This window comes from Lissotriton vulgaris, chromosome 12, assembly GCF_964263255.1.
Source record: "Lissotriton vulgaris chromosome 12, aLisVul1.2, whole genome shotgun sequence".
NCBI classification, from domain to species: domain Eukaryota; kingdom Metazoa; phylum Chordata; class Amphibia; order Caudata; family Salamandridae; genus Lissotriton; species Lissotriton vulgaris.
This window is the reverse complement of record NC_141700.1, coordinates 669,327,786-669,350,964: the sequence shown is the minus strand read 5'-3', so window position 1 is coordinate 669,350,964 and position 23,179 is coordinate 669,327,786.

Genomic DNA, 23,179 nt, shown 5'->3' with positions numbered 1-23,179 from the left:
GAAACACTTTTTTGAAGGGCAAGAAGGGGGGACAGGTCTCTAATACCTCTTTTTTTTTCCTCTTTTTCTTTTTATCTTCTTAAAGTTTTGTGTCAAAATGTACTTTTGTTTCTAAGCCTTGATTTGTTCCCATACCTCTACTCTACTACTGTATTCTTTTATTTACGTTTATTTCTTAAAACGATATCAGTGGTACTATATTGTTAAAAAATGAACTGCATTATGGAACAGAACTGTAATGGTTATTGTCGTATCTTGCAATAAAAAAAAAAAAAAAATCGCAATTCAAGACCCGCAAAATGGTATGGTCATGCATCTGCCCCAGAATGTTTCATTTTAGCATAATGAAAGTAAACATCAAAGTTGGACACAGCGCTTTACAAAAATGTATTCAGTGAAAGAACAGGAATGTTTGCTTACACAACCCACAAGGGCATTGCAATGTATGCACAACAATAGAAGGAACACCACATAGTACATACAGCTGTAAATACTAGCAAGGAGATCTGTGGTGAAGCAAGTTTAGAGCCATGTTGAGTTTAAAAGACTAGTCTGATGGTAGAAATTGACTACGCAGCTTGTGATCAAAGACTGTATTCAAGGACAAGGTCTCATATGAGAGAGAAAAAAATCCTCAGAGTGCGCATCAATATGTCTTTTTTATTACTAATTACTACAGTAGGAATGCAGGTATATTTCCAAGAGAAATACAACATATATATGTGTGTGGTATTTGCATTTAGCGAACCTAGCCAAAATGCAGTTGCGTGGTGTACAAGGTCAGTTTCAAAGATAGAATCAATGAGTGATTATCGGAGTTAGCTAGGTTCTAACAGCATCATTTGAACTACTCCTCCTTCATGGTTGGTGTTCTTTGCAGAGGTGCATCGTAATTGTGTTTTCTTAGCTTGGGTAGAGTTGGAGTGGTTATAATGGGTGTTTTTCAAGATCTTTGGTGCCTATGTGACAAGTGCTTCTTGCCTTTTTGCTTTTTGCACTCTCTTGGCTCTAATTTGGTAGCATAACTATTTAAGTTATTACTTGCAATTTTTATAATATTTATATTGTTATTAAACGTTTTGGAAAAACAAAATGACGTGGTTCACAAATATTTTACTTATACTATTATTTATGTTTGACTTTTTGAATCCTATATAAATGTGTGATTTTATTTCTTTTTTAATGTTGTTAATTTTGTTATGTTTTATTTTATATTGTATTTATTGTGTTTTATTTATTTTTGCATGTTTATCTAAATGGTAATTATCTCTTGTAAACAACATTTATTTTATTTTTATTGCCATTCATTAATTTGTAAAATAAAATGTGCTGTGGAAATTAACAAATGTGAGCCATTTAGGGCATTATTACGATGTTGGGTGCTCTTGTGTCTGGCCGACACTGTATCGGTGTGGGAACCACCCGACCATGGGTCAGCGATTCCACATACCTTATACTCCCATTTCTCTATGGGAGCTTTGGCTGCAGGTGTATACCGGCCGTAGCATAAACTCCCATAGAGGAATGGGAAATTGTGTAAATCCCTGCACCGTGTGGCAGGTATCTTGAGGCCCCCTCTGCCCCCAACCGGAGGCTGCAGGGAGAAGGCTTTTCATGTCAGAAAGCCTGGCAAGGAAAGCCTGTCGGAAACCAATATCGTAATTCCGAAGGCAGAAACGGCATCCAATAGGGATTACCGGGCCGGACTGACAACCGAAATCGGCCCTGGAAAACTGCTCGGCTGGCCCCTAGTGGGGGGAGGGTGGTGGGTGCTGAGCTGTTTTTTAAGGCCGGTTTCGGCCAATTTTGTGACAGGGGCCGATATTGCCGGACCCTCCTGTAACAAAAATGGCCCCCAGGGGCAGCCCACTGGGGAAACAATCGGTGCCGGATACAACCAGGCCGGCCCTGGGGATTACATGCCGGTTCCGACTGGCGGATAGGCTCCTTGAGCCCATCCAGTCGGAATGAATGGCCAGTTTCACTCTCGACCTCCTCCTTTGTAATTATGGGGTCAGAAGTGAAACCTGCGTTGTGAGTCGGAAATCCTCCGACCGCACTTAGTGTCCAACACCTTCCCCAAAATGGTTTTGATTGGAGTGGGAATACTAAATTTCACCCTGTTAGTGTCCAACACCTTCCCAAAAGTGGTTTACATTGGAGTGGTAATAGTAAATGTCTGCAAACATGTTACTTACAAAGATTTGTTTTGGTTTATTGCTCAAACAAAGCCTACAGCCATGGCTCATTACTGAACGTGTAACTTCATTTATCGGTGAGCTTGTGTATGTAGGGCAGTGCTTAATTTGTGCCGGTGCTTAGCACCGGCACTTATTTGACAGGGCCGGGGCTATTGAAATATGCTCTGGTATGCGATGAACCTAGAAATGATTCTAAATAAATGTACTTACCTGTTCTGCGTAGGCTGCATGTCTGCCGTGGATGTCTAGAGACTGAGAGTGGCCCACCACATCCGGGCACAATTTGCTAGCGCCTGCTCTGCCACACATGGTGAAATCCGCCGCTCCGGCGGAGATTGTTTATTATTAGAGATTGCTCTTCTTTCCGGCTCAGAATATCTAGTGGGCAAGATCGTTGTCAGCCTGACGTCACCGGGCCCAGTCAGGCTGTGTTACACTTCGGCGCGCTGGGGACGTCACATCCTGTGTGGCGTGCCAGTGTAGGAGGCATGAGGTTGAATTTGCGCGCCCCCAAACCAATCCATGGCGCTCGCAGCATCCCACTGCAGCTGCTGGCAGGACAATTTGAACGGACTATCAATGAGGAAATCATACAAATACAGGTTTGCCATTAACATTTGCTCTTTCGCTCACCTACACACTAATTCATAACAACTATACACACTACACACCTCCAAAAACACACAGGAAAGCTGCCAAACACACAGTTTTACTAACACGCTGTTTAAACGAACAAACACACACAATCACATTTTCAGACGCACCGAAAGCATGAAACACGCCCAACACACACACACACGGTCACATACGTACACCTACTACGAGAAACATATTCACAGCATTTTGCCTTCTACAGTTTCGTGTGTGGCCTATTTATTATGCAAGTGTATGACAAGCCTAGGAGATTCAATGGCCAGTCTCTCGCCAACCTGTTATACTTTCTTTCGAGACTTTTCTGCTGTAAATGAAGTCACATTAATTCCTAGGAGATTCAATGGCCAGTCTCTCACCAACCTGTTATACTTTCTTTCGAGACTTTCCTGCTGTAAATGAAGTCACATTAATTCATGTTCGTAGGAACTCTGTGTACAACACTATCTCATCTGCGCATGTCTACATAGGGCTGGCGGTCTGAGAAGTCGGTCTGGCATATATTGCAAAGTCAGCTCTGCAGCCTTTTTTCGCGAGCTCCCGCGGGGCCTGCTATCTATTGTGCAGTCAGTTTCAGAGTTTTCTCTGACCACAGGGTGATGTTCATATTCCTCACTAGGCTTGCCCTGGGTGTTCGTCATTTATCCTAACCCCAGAGCTTGTTTATATGGAGAGTGACAGGCACTCAAAGCCTCAGAAAACGGACGAGACCAGAACGGTAAGGCATCTGGACACAGCATAGCTGCCAAGAGTTCAGATTGCTATGTGTAACATTTCCATAATTTTTGATATTATGTGTTTCCCTCATCTTCATTACTTTATTTCGCTCGCAAAAAAGTATCACTCATATATGTGGAAATGTCACTCATAATTACACAGAAATTATGAAATGTCACACATAGCAATCTGAAACCTTGGCAGCTATGGCACCGGCCCGGGCCGCAGCGTGCTGTCAGCTGTGCTGCGCCGTACCGAATTCAGTTATTAACGCAGCCGACGGTGAAAGAGTCAGTGACTCTGTTTGCGGCAGCCGCCAGAAGTGCGGACAGTTAGTTACTGGAGGACGGATCCCATCTCAAATAGGATACGTGAGTGATGTAATATATATGCACAAAATTCAACCTTAACACATAATTTTATCCGCTTTCATTTTACCACGTCATGGTGATAATGTTGAATAGGAAGTATTGCTCCTGGACTGTCAGCCATTTGTTTTCTGAGTGCTAATTGTTAACACAGTTGCCTTCCTGCCAGCTTAATGCAGTCGTGGATTTACGCTGCTTCCTTTGAGACGTAGTTTGAGCAAGGAACGATTTTGTTATCCCTAGGCCAAACGGACTGCATTGAGAGCAAGGATATCTGGTGTATGCACAAAAGTACATACTTGCATATCTCCGTGCTGTTACCTGTTGCACCCTTTCCTGATCTGACCTTTCTGTCTTGCTTTGTGTTTCTTCGTTTCTGAGGTGCTTATGTAAAGAGCCAGGTCTTTAGCTTCTTGTGGAACTCGAGAAGTGAAGTGGTGGCTCTGATGTGTTAGACTTGTGGATGTGGGAAGAGCCAATAAAGGAAGAGGGTAGGGCCAGTAACGGAAGTGGGCGGGGCCAGGTATGTGGGTGTGTCCTCCCCCCAAACATTTGAGCACCTGCACTTCATTTTTTACAAATTAAGCACTGATGTAGGGATTATGGGCGGGCAAGTGAGTGGAAAGCATTAATGAATAACTGGATGCCTGAACGGATACAAGAGAGCAAGGATAAGTGATTGAGTGCACGGCTGGACGAGAGGCTTCATGGATAGTAGTAGAATTCAGGCACTCTCTGGTATGTTGCCGACTAATTGACTTTGCCAATGCTTGTTTTGGTGGCACAAAAAAGCACACCTCAAGAATCGTTAACCTATTACTTAAAGAGACAATTTCAAGCCGCAATTGTATTTAATACGTGTACAATTCATGACCCGGATCATTTAAATGGCACCACCTGTGGCAGACAGTTTAGAGGTGACTTTCGTTTTTTTTGCCGTCTAGTGAAAGCGACATTTGCACTGACCTGCCATTTCCAAAGGTACCATTTTGTTCAATCCGTCTCTTCAAAATAATTGTTTCATCTGTCCCAGACCCCAGTACAAACGTGCTCACGCCGGCGCGTGACTGCGTGGCATTAGTTCGTAATAGCCCGCGACTGATGCAATTCACCTGCAATGTGTGTCTGGTACTTGTACGGCACGATCCCAGCCGAAATTCAGCGGAGGGCACCCAGGCCCCACGTGCCACATTACAGCAGGCTGGCACCTTCCCAGAAAATGTCAGTGAGCAGCAACTAGTGAGCTTTTTTGAGTAAATGCCATGCTAGGAACGCAGAAAACCAACCACATTGTACGCTCTTTTTTCAGCTTCCTCGTGAGTGAAGATGAATGATGACGTATGCGAGCACCATTCGTACAAATGGTTGATAATTTCCCTACAGTTAACATTTCCCTACAATGGCTTTCCCGTGTTGTGTTTGGGTTTTTGTCGCCACAACAATGACAAGGATTTGTGGGTGTTTTTTTATGAGCCTTTTGGCAGGAACCTTGTCTCTTTTCCTGTCTAAAAGTGCCAGGACGTGTCTGCAGCGACAAACTGCTTTGCAATTAGCACACACATCAGGAAAATCCGCATGGCTCAAAATATCCTAGTGTAGGCATTCCCACTGAGTAACTGTTCTTTGGAGGGAAAACGGGGCTGAGATAGATAGACAACGATGAGAGATTTGCCACATTGCTGAGAGGGTCACACTTAAATTAACAATGCTGCATCTTTCAGGTCTTTTACTGTGTATCATTGACACGAAAAAGTGGCTGCATCACGTTTAAAATGTGCATCATTGCGACACAGGGTTGTTGTCGAACAGTTAAATGTTAGATTATCGTGTTATTTTATGGTGTTGGTTCTTCGATACTGCTCATCATTGATGTGGCTTCTTGGAGCAATGTGGTGACTTTTTCTTTACCTTTGCATTTTGGAATGGAACTTTTTGATAAATCTGTTTAAAAGCCATAATATATAAACGTTGTTTGTTATTTTTGCATTGCACCAATCAAGACCTCCACGCCACACCCACTTCTCCAATGAGATGTTGCGCTTGAATGTTACCAACAAACAGAAATTCATACCTAAGACAGTTTGAGTATTTCATGACGGTTGAGCAGTGCTTAATTTGTGTCGGTGGAAGCAGGTGATGGGCACTGGCACTCAATTTTGGGTACCAGGACTATTTTTCAGACTTAGAAGTGGGCAATGCAGCAAATTAATAGGGAGCACCAAGCCAGAGCCGGGGGTCTATTCTGGCTCTAAGAGACAGAATACAAGCTGAGTAATCAATATATTTTGTGTGCAAATTACACAATTGATATTATGTAAAAAAAGAAAATGATAAGGAATTTTAAAATGTGTCTCTCATAGAAATATGGGTGTATTTCAATTTAGTCAGTTAAGACCTGATTTTAGAGTTTTTCTGTAATTCAACTCTCATCCACCAACTCAATTTTGAGTCGGGCGGACCGTCAGGTTTATGCAGATGGAGTAAAATTTACTCCATTGATGTACACCATCCTCCGGTGGTGTAAGGGAATACAGGCCATTGTAGGTAAGCCATCTAGCTGTCTACCTATCACTACCAATAAAGCATTCTACATTCTGCAATCCTTCTTACAAAATATAATTACAAATATGATCGAATTATCCCAATACACAACAAACTTCCCTTCCCCCTGTGTCCCTGTGCGAGCATGCATCACATTAAACAAGCATTTACAATGCAATAGGTGTCGCAATTGTGAGTTTTTGAGCGATTGGCATTGTAAATGGCAATGCTTTTTATAATATTAAAAGGCATTGTCATTTACAATACCAATAGCTCAAAGTTTTGCAACAGCTATACCCATTGTATTGCAGAGCGTGGTGTCCCTGAAGCAGGCGCCACGCTCAGCATCCAATTTAGAGCAGTATAAGAAAATCGGCTGCAATTGTCCCCAATACTGTCAATAAACAAAATAGTGCTCACCCACTTATAATGCAGTCCGTGTAACAAGCCAAGTAAAAGGTCCAGTCGTTATGGGCGGTAACAAATGCAGACAAGGCGGTATCAAGGAGGGACTAACAAGCCTATTTATAAATCAGAAGCCAGCATTTACGAAGGACAATGACACAAGCCAATGACAAATATGGGAGGAGAGTGGGCCGGGCTTTCACTACAAACCCTAATACAGCATGCCTCGCAGATTGAGTAGCGCATGCGCGCCTCCGCTAGATTTGACCTAAAACCTAGCCGGTCCATACTTGCAGTGTTTTTGCTCTATTTGTTTACTTTTATATATAGAAATTTCCCTTCATAAAAGCTAATAGCAGCATTTGGGAAGTTGAAGGATTCCATGTTTAGTAACTTTGCATATCTGTCTCCTTAATAGCCGCATGCTACTTTCTTATTGTATGTGGATAGATTGGCAGGCATGTTCCATATAAATTAACAAAGTGGCAGATTCCTGTCTTCGGAGAATAGAAATGAGGGATAAAGATGACTCCTGCCTAGTGTTAATTCTCAACTTTTAAAACATGAAAAAAGTGACAGAAGTTACATTGAAAAAAAAATAAAGTGACAGACAGCATAATTTTAGGCTTTTGTATCGGGAGTAATTAAATGGCCATAACTTTTTTTATACTGTCAACAAACCTACCCCCATGTCACCTGTATTGATGCATATACCTGTTTCAAAATACTTCAGGCTCCTGTTAGGTAGCTTCAAGCATGACTGAACAGGCTGGTACAGTAAAATAATCCAGATTCGAGGATTTTATTCAAAAGACCAGTGCATTCTGGGAGATGTGATCTTAATTTCCTTGCATTGAAGCTCTGTAGCTACCACTGAGAATAATTTATGAAAAAATGTCTGCCAACATCTGCCCGGGATGTGGCCTTATGTTTAGAGGGGTCAACCTCGAAGATAGGGAACCGGGTTCAAGTCTCAGCAGGGACGCTCAACATACTATGATTCTGGGCAAATCAATAAATCTCCCCAAGCCTACTAAAAATGAATGTGTCTGTTTGTAACGCAACTGGTGCTTATGTGAAGTGTTCTGATACCTTCGGGTCGAGTTAGCACTATCTAAAACTCTAGAAAAAACATCTTGGCACCAGATCAAGTAAATTGCCTCACTGCTGTGAAATGTTGCACTCCTTCTGAGTAATTTTGAAGCACAGCAAGTCTTAGTGCTTTTATATTTCCACTAATGAAAAGGGTGCAAAAAAATATTTTGTGCTAACTCTGACCGAGGTGTCGGTTCCTTGTGTGAAAATTTCCAAGCACCAGTAAAAACAAATGCTGCAAACTGGACAAAATGGCAGTCATTATTGGTGCTTTTCATATGAGCTGGCCTGTAGAACGATTACACATCGTCCTCTGCTTTGTGGTTGCACATAGCTTGGTACACAGTTTTTAGTCATGCGCACGAAAGCCCCATTCACTTCCAGGTGGGTGGATGTGGAATTTAACCTCACACCAGCACACTCCGCACTAGTAGGGAAGGTCCTGTTGGGCAGAAAATGGCCATTTAGACATTCCTTCCAGAATTTCAGCCATTAGACGCCCAAGCCAACGTTGGTCTAGGGTGTGTATTAAGTGCTTATTAATGGCATGCAACCTCAAATCACAGTGTCCCTGAAGTGGGCTCTGCACTCATTAAAAAGGAAAAAAAAGTGAAACCGAGCACGGTGTCCCCCTGAAGTGAGCCTGAGGTTCTGTGAATTCTGAACCCTTGGGTTCCATTTTGTGCATGGCAGCCATTTTGTGGCTTCTGGATAACCTGAGTGAACTGACCCTGTTGCCTGAAGCTGACCTTGTTAGACCAGTTCCTTGCCCAGTAGCTGATCAAGATTAAGGATCAGAGCACAGGCGATTGTAAAGTTTGGTATGCACATACACACCCCTTATCCTACTTCTCATCTGTTTCTGTTCCTTCCTTTTATGGCTTGTTTACGATATGGGTTGTGGTCTTTTATTATGGGTTTGTCCGGCTTGTGTAAGAAGGAATGTTGTTTTTTTTTTTGCATGCTTGCAAAAGCTAGGACTGCCCCTTACATTTATGCTGAGTTTTGTAACCCTAAGCATATAAAAGGCCTCTGTTCTCTGTATTCCTCAGACTACCTCATTCATTTGCTAAGGCTTCTGTGTGACGTGGCCTCACTTATTAAATTTAATAAAGAGGTCTTTTCATATTTCAGCTTCTATGCCAAGTTCTTTATTGATATTAGTAAGACCCCTGAGAATGAAGATTTTCCATTTCCTCAAATGGCGCAGCCAACGCGGGGCTCCTCAGTGAAGTGACTTTCTGTGGGAGTGATCTTGTCAGGAGACTGAAATCTACTGAGGAGGACAGAACAGGATTCTACTAAGAAGGTACTCTGTGCACAGGGATTCTGGAGATTCTTTGTTTCTGCAGCCCAGTATATTTCTGATCTTCCTGATTTTGATCCTCCACATGATGTCACTCCTGACTGAGAACTTTTTTGGCGTGAGTATTCTAAAAAGACCGTTAGGTCATGTAGAACTTGACAGTTAGAATTTGGATAACCTTTTGATTAGTAAAAGTAAGAGTTAAGTATAAGTGGGTCGCTCCCAGTTTTTTGGTTCTTTGGGTCTTTGATTTGGTTATTGCAATTACCATAGCCGAGGTGCTCGTATATTTGTAAGTGTATTGGTAGAGATAACCCCTTGAAGTTTGAAGCTAGATTAGTGAGCTATAAGATGCCTGATCTTAGCAAATTTGGAAATGTTGCTTTGGAACTTTGGAATTGGCCAACGTTTGGTTTGTATAGGTTTGGATATGCGAATTGCAATTTGTGTAGACAGGTAATGAGGAGAATTTTCTCCATTTGGTCCTTAGGATAATACTTGCGTATTCCAAAGTATTTTTGGCATGCCTGTTTTAAGCTCACATGGAAAAATGTGTTGCTTTTTTGGAAGGTACCATAGTGTAATGTGAAGTAAATTAGCCGCCCCCCACCCCTAGCGGGAAATATCTAAATAGGTTTAGATTTACAAACATATTTCTTCCTTGGTGATTTTGTATCCCCAGGGAATTAAAATATGACATAATACTAAACAAGGATCCTTTGTTCTGCGCAGTTTTATGAATGAAGATATGCCGAACAGTTTTTTGGTGTTCTGCTAGCCAAAGCTAGTGAATTGAGTGTATTTTCGCTTCTTGGACATACATCAGTCTGTTGGGCTGTTTTTGCAGTCTTTTGGAACACTATTGAGAAGTGTTTCTTGTAAATATGACTTACAACTAGTATTTGCAAATGGTTTGGTTCAAGTACAGTCTGTGGGCTGTTCTTCGTTTCTGTCCTGAGTATTGATTTGTGGGTCAAATGTGTGTTTAAATGTCTATGTGGTTTTCCCATTAGTGCAACTTCTGTAAGTGAATAGCGATGGCGCTATTCACGAAAATACATGGCTAAAGCGCGCTGTATTGTGTGTCCTGAGTGTTTTGACCCCTTTCTGTTTATGTCTGAAATGAGCTCAATGTCTGTTCGTGGTTTTTCTTGATGTTTTCAGTCTACTAAGCAAAATGTCTAAATGCTTAAAAACATAAAATTAAAATTCACATTCACTAGGAATGAAAAAAGCCTCAAAAACGAAAATTTTGTGTTATGTAGAAAAATAAACTTACAGCATTTTTCTTAGATACATTGTATTAGATATTAATAGGCAAACACTACATCTGAATACATTGGACCTTGCTGTATTGCACACGCATTTTGAAACTTGAAATGTTTTAGTTTTAGTTTTAAATAGACAGCCACCGTGCTCATGTTACAAAAAAATTGAGAGACAAGCTAAATAAACAGGAATATTTATTCAACCAGGACTTTGCCCTTAGTTGCACGGGTGAATCTTTGCATTTCAGAATGTTGTTTTCAAAAGGTTCCAAAACTAAGGTTCATTATTTTGTATTACAGGAAGGCATTTCAATTAAGGGTTTTCTCTCTGTAAGCATTTCTGTAAGCATATTCTTGGGTCTGTTGCTAATTAAAAATTGTCCTTTTAAAGTGGCGCAACCATTTTGTCATGCTATAAGTTAGGCTTCTGTGCTTAGGCTTATAAATGAATGCGTCTAAAATGATAGGCAAGGGATGCAGCTCGCTTTTATATGTGGAATTATCAAAAATGATTGGGTTTATTAAAAATAATTAATACATTTTGAAAAATAATTATTAAAAATAAGTGCTACAAAATTCGTTTTTTACTATTTATGAACCTTAATGCTCATACTGTGACCTCCTAGCAGTATAATTTAATTTAAGTTGTGTTACACTGCATAATGAGAACATTAGCATATGGAATTTCACTTAGCGCAGGCGTACAAAACTCATTTTTCTAAGGATTTACATGAGATATGTCTAATGTCCAATCTCTGCAATTTGTAGAGAACATTCTGAGGATGATTAATATGTAAAACAATTATAGGATATCTATTTTTAAGTGCCCCTAATATCCAAGTCGAATTTGGGTAAAATAGACCATTTAAAACAGCATTCTTGCCATTTATAATAGCTTTAAAGTGCTTTAGGCTTCAGTAAATGCACACATGTAGGTATAATACAAATTTGCAGGTTGTCCCCATTTTGGGGTTTTCCTTTTAAATGACCCAGTGAGATCCATTTAAGGTAGATGAAATGAGTACCACTGCAACAAGCATTTGTTCTAAAAACTGGTATGCATGTTATTAAGGTTCTGTGAAGTCACGCTGAGATGCTACCTTTAGTTTTCCTGTAAACAATGGAAGGAGGCTCTCATGTTGACATTTGTGACCTTTTAAATTAGGGCCTTGTCTCTGTGGAATGCAGAATAACCTTGCTAAACAGGCCTTTAAAAGGTGGGGTTTCTGGTTTCTCCATAAGAACATCAATAAAATTAAAGAACTTAATTCCAAAAGGAAATATAAAAAAGGTTTCTTTGAAAGTCCCAACATCATGTTAAATGCTCTGCAGGCAAAACTAAGGTGGCTTGATGTTGCAAGATGACTGACAAGATGGTAACAGTTAAGTAATGGACATTTATTTTTGTGATTGTTAATGTGTATTATGTTTTGTCTTCTGATTAAAAGTTATAATTGATATTTTTTTGTTATGATAAATGTTTCTCTTTATTGTGTTGTGTATGTTTTTTTTTTGGTTCTGCCTACAGATCATTCATGGATTGTTCTGGGTGATTTAAATCTGTCAAGACACGTGAGTTTGGTTGGTTGAAAGGAGATGTGTTTTTACGTACCTCCTTTGGAAAGAAATGTTCATGTGTTTTTTATGTTTGTGTATTTTTGTTCCTATCATGAATTGTTCTTGCTGGTCCTGTATGTTAGAAAGTTGTATTTGACAGCAGATATCCACTAACTGGTGATCTACTGTCAAAAGGAGGGTAATGATTTTAAACCTGACAAATTAAGAAGGCCCGCATGGCCCGAATATTGGGTTTTGGGACATGGTATTGTGCATCACCGCTCATTTACATATGTTATTGTTTTGTCTATGCTTTTCGTGCTTGATATACAGCAAGTATATCTGATGGCTTGACATGTGCGTTATGCATGTTTTTGTTTTATGTTGCTGCTTTTGATACTATTAAAAGTTTACCTGTGTTGTGAAGGGATATACATGACGATGTGTATCGCTACACTACAGTTGGGTTGATTTGCTAAATTTCACAAATATGATATTTTCATTTTTGTGAACACGACACAGACAACACTTCACCAGTGTATGTCAAATTTGGCTATAAATAGTATTCTAGAAAAATAAAAGAGATATACAGGATCAAAATGTGTCACTTGCCCCCTCTTCCCTTAAAGGAACAGGCAGCCCTAAATTTATGTATCCTGATTGGACGTAAGGATAAAATTATAGATCTGTGACTCTTGTACATGGTGACCTAATTTCTATATTACATTACTCAGTTTTGTTCTGCTTCCTAAGTAGTGTATGGCTTTGTACCATAAAGGAAACCAGGTTTCATTTTTTTTCCCTGAAGAAGGAACTGGAACATTAGCTGAGGTTACCGTATATGGTGTAGCGGCCAGCGGTAGAGTTAAATTTTTAAACTATTGTGATTTTTTTGTGTATCTCTCACACTCTTGGTATTGTGTCACATGCTTGACTATTACCCAAGGTATTTCTTGTTCTTCCTATACATTTTTCTTTTGTCACTTCTCCCCCGATGTCGCATCATGCCTAGTTATTGGGGATTTTAGCTGTGACCTAGTCCTATTTCTCTTTTCCATATTTCTTTCACTAGTCAGCTTTTATTATTGTTGATGTATTGTTCAGGTTCACACTTCCAGATTACAGTAATGTACCAGAGACCCCCATATTATGTATAATTCCCTTTTGTATGACCAGACTGTTTTTTAAGAATTTTCTTTAGACTTAATCATGTCGCTATCTACCCTTAGATGATGAAGGATATGCTCTCACACGGAAACCCAATTGAAAAAGCCTAGAGGCACTGTTTTGCCTACTGCCTTTTTATTTATAGTTTTTTTTTTTAAATGACAGTGTATTCTAGACCAGAACTGTCCCATGGATGTGTGGCCACTCCTTTGAAGATCACAGGCCACTTGTTTGCAGTCCCCTTGTTATACAATGAACTGTTTAAAGCATCGCACTTGCTCCATCAGACGGCATTGGACATCACAGAACCAGAATTTCAGTGCAAAAGAGCGCCTGTCATGTGCTGGAAACCTCTGACAGTTTGCAGTCCCTTGAGCCCCTTGGCCTGAGTTTTGGCCACACGCACCCCCCTTTTCCTTTGCTCCAACGGAAGTGCAGTGTACCGGCAGATCCAAGATTGGCAAAAGGCACTACATTCTGGTGCCCATGAAAGAGCAGCCTGAGCGTCCTCTGACACTGAATGATGAGTGTTGGAGCCTGAGAATGTTCCCGGGTCGGCACAAGATGATCTGTGCCCATGACCAATGAAGAGCACAATATCTGTAGTGTCTGCCGCCGAGGAGAGATACTGGTGCACTGCATTGAGACATTGAGACTTTTAAGTGAGCTATGAGTGTTTGCCAGGAGGGCACTCCAACGGATACTGAGAAGCACCATTTACATGAAAAGCCTGAATGAAGAGGCCCATGCGAAAGAAAACAAGAAAAGAAGATTTGATGGACAATAGAAGCCTGCCAGAGAGGCTTTTGAACGGACTCTGGGCATAGTTGGTTTCACAAGAGGTTTCCGTGTGATTGTATAGACTAGGTGTTAGGAGACTGATTGTTATTGTTTTGCTGGCATTATTTTAAAGTACTATTCTGTTTAGTAAAAGCAGAATAAAGTCCATTCTCTGTGGAAGAATATCCCCTTTTTCACCTCTGAGAATTGATGAGGATCACCACTGTTTCACCTGAACATGTGATGGGTTACTGAAATGCATAGGAGCCATAAAAATGTTACTAGATAATTTTAGGATTTGCTTTTTGCTTAGGGTTGTGAAAAATTATAATTTCGTTTCTAATAGTGGTCACTACTTTCTCCTGTTGTCTATATGTTCTTAATAACGTGTTTTCTAGTGTTTTTTTTAAACATGACGTTGTCTTCTATGGGTGGGATTGTTTTTTTCTACTCAATTGACTTCTGGACCCACCTCCCAACCTATGTCTCTTCCTACTACTACTTCTTTGCATTCTTTCCATACTTTACCTGAACATGAACTGGTTAGGAGGTCAGAGTTCACAAATAATTCCTTTGTACAGCTTCTGCACCAACACCAGTTAGTAGTGAACATCACTAATTGTTGGGTGTGTGGTCTTATGCCACATACTACAGATAGAGGTATTCCCTATTTGGTCCTGCCATATGTGGCCTTTGTGCTACTACGTGTGTAAGGAGACCTGTCCCGAGAGAGTTACTAAGTAATAAGATTATGCTCCAGCAACATCTTGATGATCTGATGAATATAGATCTGGATTCAGATTGACGTGAGTTTAGGTTATTGCCTATGTAAGGGCAAAAGGAGGGTGTGAGGTTCTGTGAATTCTGAACCCTTGGGCTCCATTTTGTGCATGGCAGCCATTTTGTGGTTGCCCTCATATAGGCCGATGACTTTAGCTGACTTCTGGATAACATGAGTGAACTGACCCTGTTGCCTGAAGCTGACCTTGTTAGACCAGTTCCTTGCCCAGTAGCTGATCAAGATTAAGGATCAGAGCACAGGAGATTGTAAAGTTTGGTATGCACATACACACCCCTTATCCTACTTCTCATCTGTTTCTGTTCCTTGCTTTTATGGCTTGTTTACGATATGGGTTGTGGTCTTTTATTATGGGTTTGTCCGGCTTGTGTGAGAAGGATTTTTTTTTTTTTTGCATGCTTGCAAAAGCTAGGACTGCGCCTTACATTTATGCTGAGTTTTGTAACCCTAAGCATATAAAAGGCCTCTGTTCTCTGTATTCCTCAGACTACCTCATTCATTTGCTACGGCTTCTGTGTGACGTGACCTCACTTATTAAATTTAATAAAGATGTCTTTTCATATTTCAGCTTCTGTGCCAAGTTCTTTATTGATATTAGTAAGACCCCTGAGAATGAAGATTTTCCATTTCTCAAGCTCAGCGCTCAGTATTAAATTTTTTTTTAAAAAGAAACCGAAAGCGGTGTCCCTGAAGCGGGTGCAGCACTCAGCATACAATTTAGAGCAATATAAGAAAATCGGCTGCCATTGTCCCCAATACTGTCAATAAACAAAATAGTGCTCACACACTCATAATGCAGTCAGTGTAACAAGCCAAGTAAAAGGTCGAGTCGTTATAGGCAGTAACAAATGCAGACAAGGCGGTATCAGGAGGGACTAACAAGCCTATTTACGAGTCAGAAGTCAGCATTTATGAAGTACAATGACCCAAGTCAATGACAAATATGGGCAGAGAGTGGGAGGTGCTTCCAGTGCATACCCTAATACAGCTTGCCTCACAAAGCGAGCAGTGTGTGCGTGCTGCCCCTAGTTTCGACTTAAAACGGCACCATCATTGACAAAGTCATAACACCAACACCTGTCACACATATCAACCAAGTTGGAAACCTCTAGCAAAACACACAGCTGAAGCGTCTCAAGATTAGAAATGTGAAACTGCAAGCAGGAAAAGATGTGATACCAAGCAATTTGCTAAGTGACTAGAAGACGGGTCGCCATCCTAATTCAAACCCGGCAGCCCACATCCCTCCTCGAGGTTTTGGTAGAATCTGATAACTCATGTGTTCAAACAACACCTCATAACTTCATGAAACCCACTGGTGCTGGCTTTGAAGTCCAGCCCTCCCCTTCTGTAACCATTCCCTTGTCCCAGCCTGTGTACGGGCCTACCCCTACCACCTCCCCCACCTCCCTTACCCTTCTATTTCTCCCTTCATAGTACCTCTCCTGTCCTGATTTGATTTGTATAAGTCAATACAAACACACACACACTTTGTTCTATTTCCTTTTCTGTGATTCACTAAACCATACCTTTGGCCTGAAATGCAGTAGATGACCAAATTGTCAATCAAATAGATCTTTTGTATAGTGCTGTGACCACCACCACTCGACTTCTCTGCACTACCCAGGCCATACATTACAGAAGGGTGGGCTGCTTTTAAGGGAAATGCCAAATGCGACTTGTTTACTGCTTAGGATATAACCACGTTCTTAAGAATTATATAAAAATGAATACAGTGTTATACTGCCTTTATATGAGGTGCAAGATTATTACATTGTCTAACTGCAGCCATACAAGGATCGCTTCACAAATCTAGTTTTATTAAATATGGGATGTTGATAGTACGCCTGCGTTGAGTTATGAGGTACTAGAACTCAGAGCTATGAGTTCAAATCTTTTTCTCTGATTTTCAAGTCTGTGATAGAAAAAAAACATAATGACGTGGAAGAACAGAGTGAAATAAACAGTGACACAGACTTAAAGAAAGCAAAAAAAAAACATTCACCATAAAAACAATAGGAATAAGGCTCGTTTATGTTTATTTTTTGTCCGCCTGGACTCTATACCTTCTATTGCAAATGAGGACACAACAAAAAAAATAGGAAACAAGATATATTTCTTTTATGACTTTTCCAGTGAGAGACTTTTTTTTATTCTTCTGGCATACCACTTGAGGAAGTGTGATGTTAGTACAGGATTTTCTCATTGAGTAATGAGGTTTGCAGTAGTAATGGTGACGAAGTATTTTCGCTCTAATGTGGGTATTATTATTTTGGATTTATTTGTTAATTAATAATTTATAGTCTGCCTTTATTAGTATGTAGGTTATTTGTGCTATAGTTGTACTCTCTGGAAGTATTGGTCACCTTGTTATTTCAATAAAGTTTTTATTTTCTGAAATATATTGGTCAGGTGAGCTTACTGGTGTTTAGCTTAATTTGGTGGTTGACTCTCATCTGCTAGCTTCTTTTTTGTTATATTGTGTGGGGTTTCCTTTCTCTTCTTGTGTTTGTCACCTCGTTGGGACATGCACACTTTATTTCAACCTTCCACTACTCAATTTTTCAGCTGCTAATGTTTCTTTTTGCCTAAACACTATACAAGATTGCATGTATTTTCCAGGCGTCTCCTGAGTGTCTTTCTCCTTGCTGCTCTCTCTCACCCATGTGTTTCCTTACCAACCCCTCTGTGATGCACTTGCACTTGTGTGCTATCCCCTGCCCACATTACTTTCTCTCTTGTATGTTTCTTCCTCCACTCAGCACCAAATGCTCTCTCTATCTCTAAGAATATATATGTAGCAGTTCCGATCTTACGTGTTGCTAGTTATTTTGATCGGGATATTGTTATTTCATAGAGGTCAATTATTGTTGATAAATCTTTATTGGTATATTGTCATGTTATTTTCACTGTGCAGGAACATAGCCATGCACATCATGAATGAATGAAGAGTTTGTTTGCTGATTTCCATTCCAAGAGGATGTCTTTATCTCTTATGCTAGTATTAGATCCATCTGTAGGAGGCCAGGTTATATCTGTGCTGAAAAGTGCAATAAGGATTGTCTTAATTTCCATCCATATTCAATTGGGGTATTGGCAAACGGACAGCAACGGACAGCATATGTGTGGAATCACCTTTTGAAGCTTGACCATTCCAACATTATTTTATTGGTAGAAGGGCTAGCTTAGGGATATTAGCTGGTGTCGACGATGTGTGGCGATAGTTTAGATTGGAATGCCTTGACCCAGATGTACAACCAGTTGATTTGCTTAGCGAAGTGGTTAGGTGTCATTTTAATCAAATTTTCCCAACCTTTTTCTTAGTGTATCTAAGTCATGTATGGTTTGTATTTCTGCATATAATCAGGAAACTCATATACCTAGATCCTATACGAGTGATATTCTTTTTCACGTCTCATCTATTAGACAGCGCATGCCCTGTCTGTTCCAAGAGGCTTTGTTAGCTTACAGTGGGCTTAGAGCCGGCTTATTACTTACTGGTGTTTGGCTTAATTTGGTGGTTGACTCTCATCTGCTAGCTTCTTTTTTGTTATCTTGTGTGGGGTTTCCTTTCTCTTCTTGTGTTTGTCACCTCCCTGGGACATGCGCATTTTATTTCAACCTTCCACTACTCAATTTTTCAGGTGCTAATGTTTCTTTTTGCTTAAACACTATACAAGATTGCATGTATTTTCCAGGTGTCTCCTGAGTGTCTTTCTCCTTGCTGCTCTCTCTCACCCATGTGTTTCTTACCAACCCCTCTGTGATGCACTTGCACTTGTGTGCTATCCCCTGCCCACATTGCTTTCTCTCCTGTATGTTTCTTCCTCCACTCAGCACCAAATGCTCTCTCTGTCTCTATATAAATGTTTTTCTTTCTCCCTCACCCTCAGTACTCAATGTTGCTCTCCCTCCACCTGTTTGCTCCCCCACCAGCGCCCCCTGTGTTGCTTCCCTCAACACATATTCTCCAAGTTGCTTCCAGACCTTTGTGATGCTTTATCCCCCTCCTGCAGCCCGAACAAGCTCTTGTATTGCTTCTGCGACCCCTGCCATGTTGATCCCCCCACCTGCTTTGCCCTAGTCTTGCTTTCCACCACCCGCTTTCCAAAACCCCCACTTTTGTGCAGTTTTTAGGTCGAGCCTGTAACAGCACGCATGCGCTGTTCTGGTGAAGACTCATGTAGGGGCTTTCAGAAATCGCTTCAGATGCTCGCACACGCTGCATTTGTGCTTTTACTTTTGCCTCAGGCTGTTGTCCTTTGCGTGCATCTTTTTAACAAAGACAGCACGCAATTGGCCAAAGGCGGGCGCATTGCTCCGTCCATGGCATATTGGTGTCAGTTACCTGCACGCCCGCCATGTGGCCCAGACACGGGCGCGATAATTGAAACCAGATGTCTCGCTGTGGCGCGCTTGCGCGCACCACTTGCGGGCTTGTTCTTTTTTTGGATCCATTTCACAGGGAAGCAACTAAATGAAAGAAGGAAAGAGAGGTTGTGAACCGTTTCTTCAAATCACGGTTTTCACTAATTAATTTCGTAAGCACTCTTTGTTCGCCTCAGCACTTGTGCAGGTAGTGGGAACAGTTCTTTATTGATTATTTGTTTAGATGTAAGCCAGTGGATGATTGAATCGCAGTGCACCGGTGTACGTACCGCTTGATCAAACCCGAAGGCGCGCTCGAAGTGCACTCATGTGTACTTGTGAATCTATCATGCAACGGAAACAGGAGAGATAAAACAATTTTTTTAGCATTGAAGTTACCGGGAGAAAAAACTACTCCGACGACCATGAAGGCAGGCAGTGAATTTAGAGGAGATAGAAAGCGAGACAGAGAGACTGCATGCATAAAGAGAAGGAGAGCAAAGCCCGGACGGTAACTAGGACCCACTGACCCGAAGCAGACTCACTACACTAACATCGGAGAAGAGTGGTATCCAGCAATCCGGGTAAAGAGTCCAGTCTTCAAGGTAAGGGGGGTACGGGCCGGGAGGGGGCGGAAGGAGGGTGCCCTACAAAAGGCGACTTTTTGGTGCAAGTTGCTCATGCCACATCACTGCGATTTTGTGCATTGCCCAGCCTATCGGGCTCTTCATTTTTGCCCACACCATCGGGTTGAAAGAAAAATCTAACCTCTGCAGCAGCACCACCCTTTACTGCTTTTGAGGTAACGTTCAAGAGACTCTGTATAGTTCTTTCACTGTTTCATCATTTCAGACCTGAAGCATTTTCAATATTATATAGAGCAAAGCCATAGTTGTTGCTTATTTATTTTTTGCAACTAACAACCATTTACAAAACTAATAGGGCTGGCTTGTTGTAGGTTTATGTTACTTGTTTTGTCATATATCTGGATGCAATGACAGAAATAGCAAAATACCAGTCAGGCGGCACACTGTGCTAAGCACAGATTTTTTAGCTTAAGTGTTTTTAAGCCACGTCCTTAATGTCATCGGTCATGCCCCTTTGAGACACCCCCCACTTTGTTAATACCACTTACAGCCTGGGGCCCACCCACCCCGGGCGGACCCACTCACTGACCTCGGGCCCAATAAAGAAAGTTGAGTATACACTGTGAAGGGGATTAGCCTACCCAAGTTGGCATACTTCAACAGGAGGACATGAGCTCAATGCCCTTTTGGACTCAGTTTGAGCTGCCATCTTGTTCTGAAAAAGTGAAACTATCTGTCTGCAGTGTGTACAAGGTGAACAGCACTTTCTAGAAACTGGGTGTGTATTTAATGATAAGCCGTAGGAAGGCATGAAATACAACAAGCATTTCCAATGCGGTCAGTCTCACGTTTGTGAAAGTGTCAAAGGTAATTTTATTTCAGTTAATGTCAACCATAAAATATTGTACAGGTAAAAACATTTAAACAAGCATTTGCAATGCAACAGATCTCGCATTTGCAATGTCTTTTATTTATGTGCTTTGAAAACCTGCAAGCAGTGCGACAACACGTACTTTGTACTTGAAGTCATTGCTTATGAGAAGTAAGGCTGGCAGTAACTGTGCCTCTTTTACTGCCAGCCTTGCTTCTCGTAACCAAGGACTATAAGTACAAAGTGGGTGTTTACGTACTCCATGCAGGTTTTTAAAACATATCAATGAAAAGCTTTGTCATTTACAATACCAATAGCTCAAACTCTCGCGAATGCGAGACCTATTGCATTACAAATGCTTGTTTGCTTTGTACTTGCCGAAGGTAGCTGGATCGCCACATAAAAAGAAAAAAAGCAGCTGGGTGTGCATGTGCTGTACAAAAAAGAGATAGACTTTTATTTGTAATTAGTCCCTCAGCACTGCATTAGGGATGCTCTTCAGCTAGCTTAAAGCCATTGATAAAGCCAATAAGACACAAAAGCAAAACCATTTGGCTTTGCCATGTTTGTTGTATCCACTTATCCCACCAAATTAAGGAGCCTTAGATTTGGATGAGAATTCCAACCTTGTTATTTCTGTTTTTTAACCTTGTCAGTTTCACAGTTTGTAGAGGGCCCTTGCATTAGCAAATTTCCTACTACCATGCAGTGTCACAAGTGCACTGCTTGGGGGATGCCAGATGCTTATAGTTGCTTCAGGGGGTGGCAGCTACTGTGCTTCCCTGCTGCCACTCAAGGGCCAGAACTTGGGCAGTCATTAGTGTCAACAGGGGAACCCTCTAATGTCCAGTTTATGTTGGGTGAGGTACCCGCCTGCAGGAGGTGAAGATGGGAAAGTGTAAGTGTGCCTCAGGTGAAGTTTGAGGGTGTAGGGTTTCCCCTTCCACCAGCATTGAGTACAGTTATAACAGAGAGAGCCAAGACCCGGTTTAAAGGCTGTGTGAGTTCCGCAGACACTCTGGAATTGAAGTCGAATCTACACATAAAAAACATGTTATAACATAATCCACCTCTACCCATCTCATCCGGGTATGTTACGAAACTTTTGTGTTCATTAAAAACACAGCAAATATACTTTGCATAAACTTTGCTGATTGATTAAAAGTGAAATGTGCTCGAGCCCCAATAAATAAAGATTTGTGCATAATGCAACAGTAAGGGAAACGGTTAGTTAAATAATTGCAAAGAATATAAGACATAAATGTGGCTGGATTTGATAAAGTAACTATGGTTCATGAATAACATTTGATAATAAATGGAGCCAATTAAGTTTACCCTATATTTACCCTATTTTTGCTATTTACAGAAAAAGAATTGCAGCATACAGATTTACATTAGCTTTTCCGCTTACAGAAAAAAAGAGTGGAACAAATGAATTTTCTCTCAAATTTAGCTCAGGTCTCATATTTAAAGAAAAAACATATTTTCTCAATTTCTTACTAGGTTAACACAGCAGAAATAGTGCGTAACCAATTTGTTCCATTTTCCAGCCGCTGCAAAATTGTAATGGTGCACTAGTGGGTTCCATATTTTCCAGGTACATAATAGTACATGAAATTGCCGACATCATTAAAAAAAGTTGTTAAAAAAACAGCCCTCACAGATTGGGAGATCATTCTCCACAAGATGGAATGCAAGATGGATCAAGTCTCCCAGGTCACATCAGGTACACGCACCACTCCGCCAATTCAGAAAATATCCAAAATATGACTTTAAAAAACATCCCATTGCTAAACAGGCCAAGAACCAAGTCTGTCTACACTGATACTGTTCACTCGCCGGCTCCTTTAACACCCCATGACACGCCTCAGGATCACAAGAAATTGATGACATACCATTATACAAGAAGTATTGGCAAAGCTAATAGGTCTCGCCTTTTGACTTTACCAATACAGATCTTCTGGCCGTGCCAATGCTTTTTTACGATGCAGTTTAGCATTGACATAAAGGAAAACATTAGTATGGCTGATGTTGAACACCTTCATTGTAATCACACATCCACATTCATGCATCAGGAATATACTGCAGCCTCGTTTGATGATGTATATGCCTTCATACAGTACCAACACAGCTGACACAAACTTTGGAAAGATAAATATAAAAAAAATTAAATGTGCGTGCAAATGCCTTTCCATAAAGCAGCGGTCTGGCAGTAAATTACAGCTGTAGACCCCTTTAAAAACAGTCTGTGTGACACGGTCTCATGGGACTTTATGGAGGCAGTCTTCTTAAGAGCAGGTTTGGGGAGGACATTCTGCGGAATGGTCCAAATTCTTTACAATAACCCTATTTCTCAGGTCCGGGTAAACTTCCTCTTGTCGCCCCTTTTTAGGTTTCGCCTGCCGAAAGCTGCGCACTGCGCAGCTTTTCGCGCAGGCGAAATCTTTTGTCTAGAGTATGTGTGTGTAGTCCCGCCCCTCTGTTCCATTGGCTAGCTC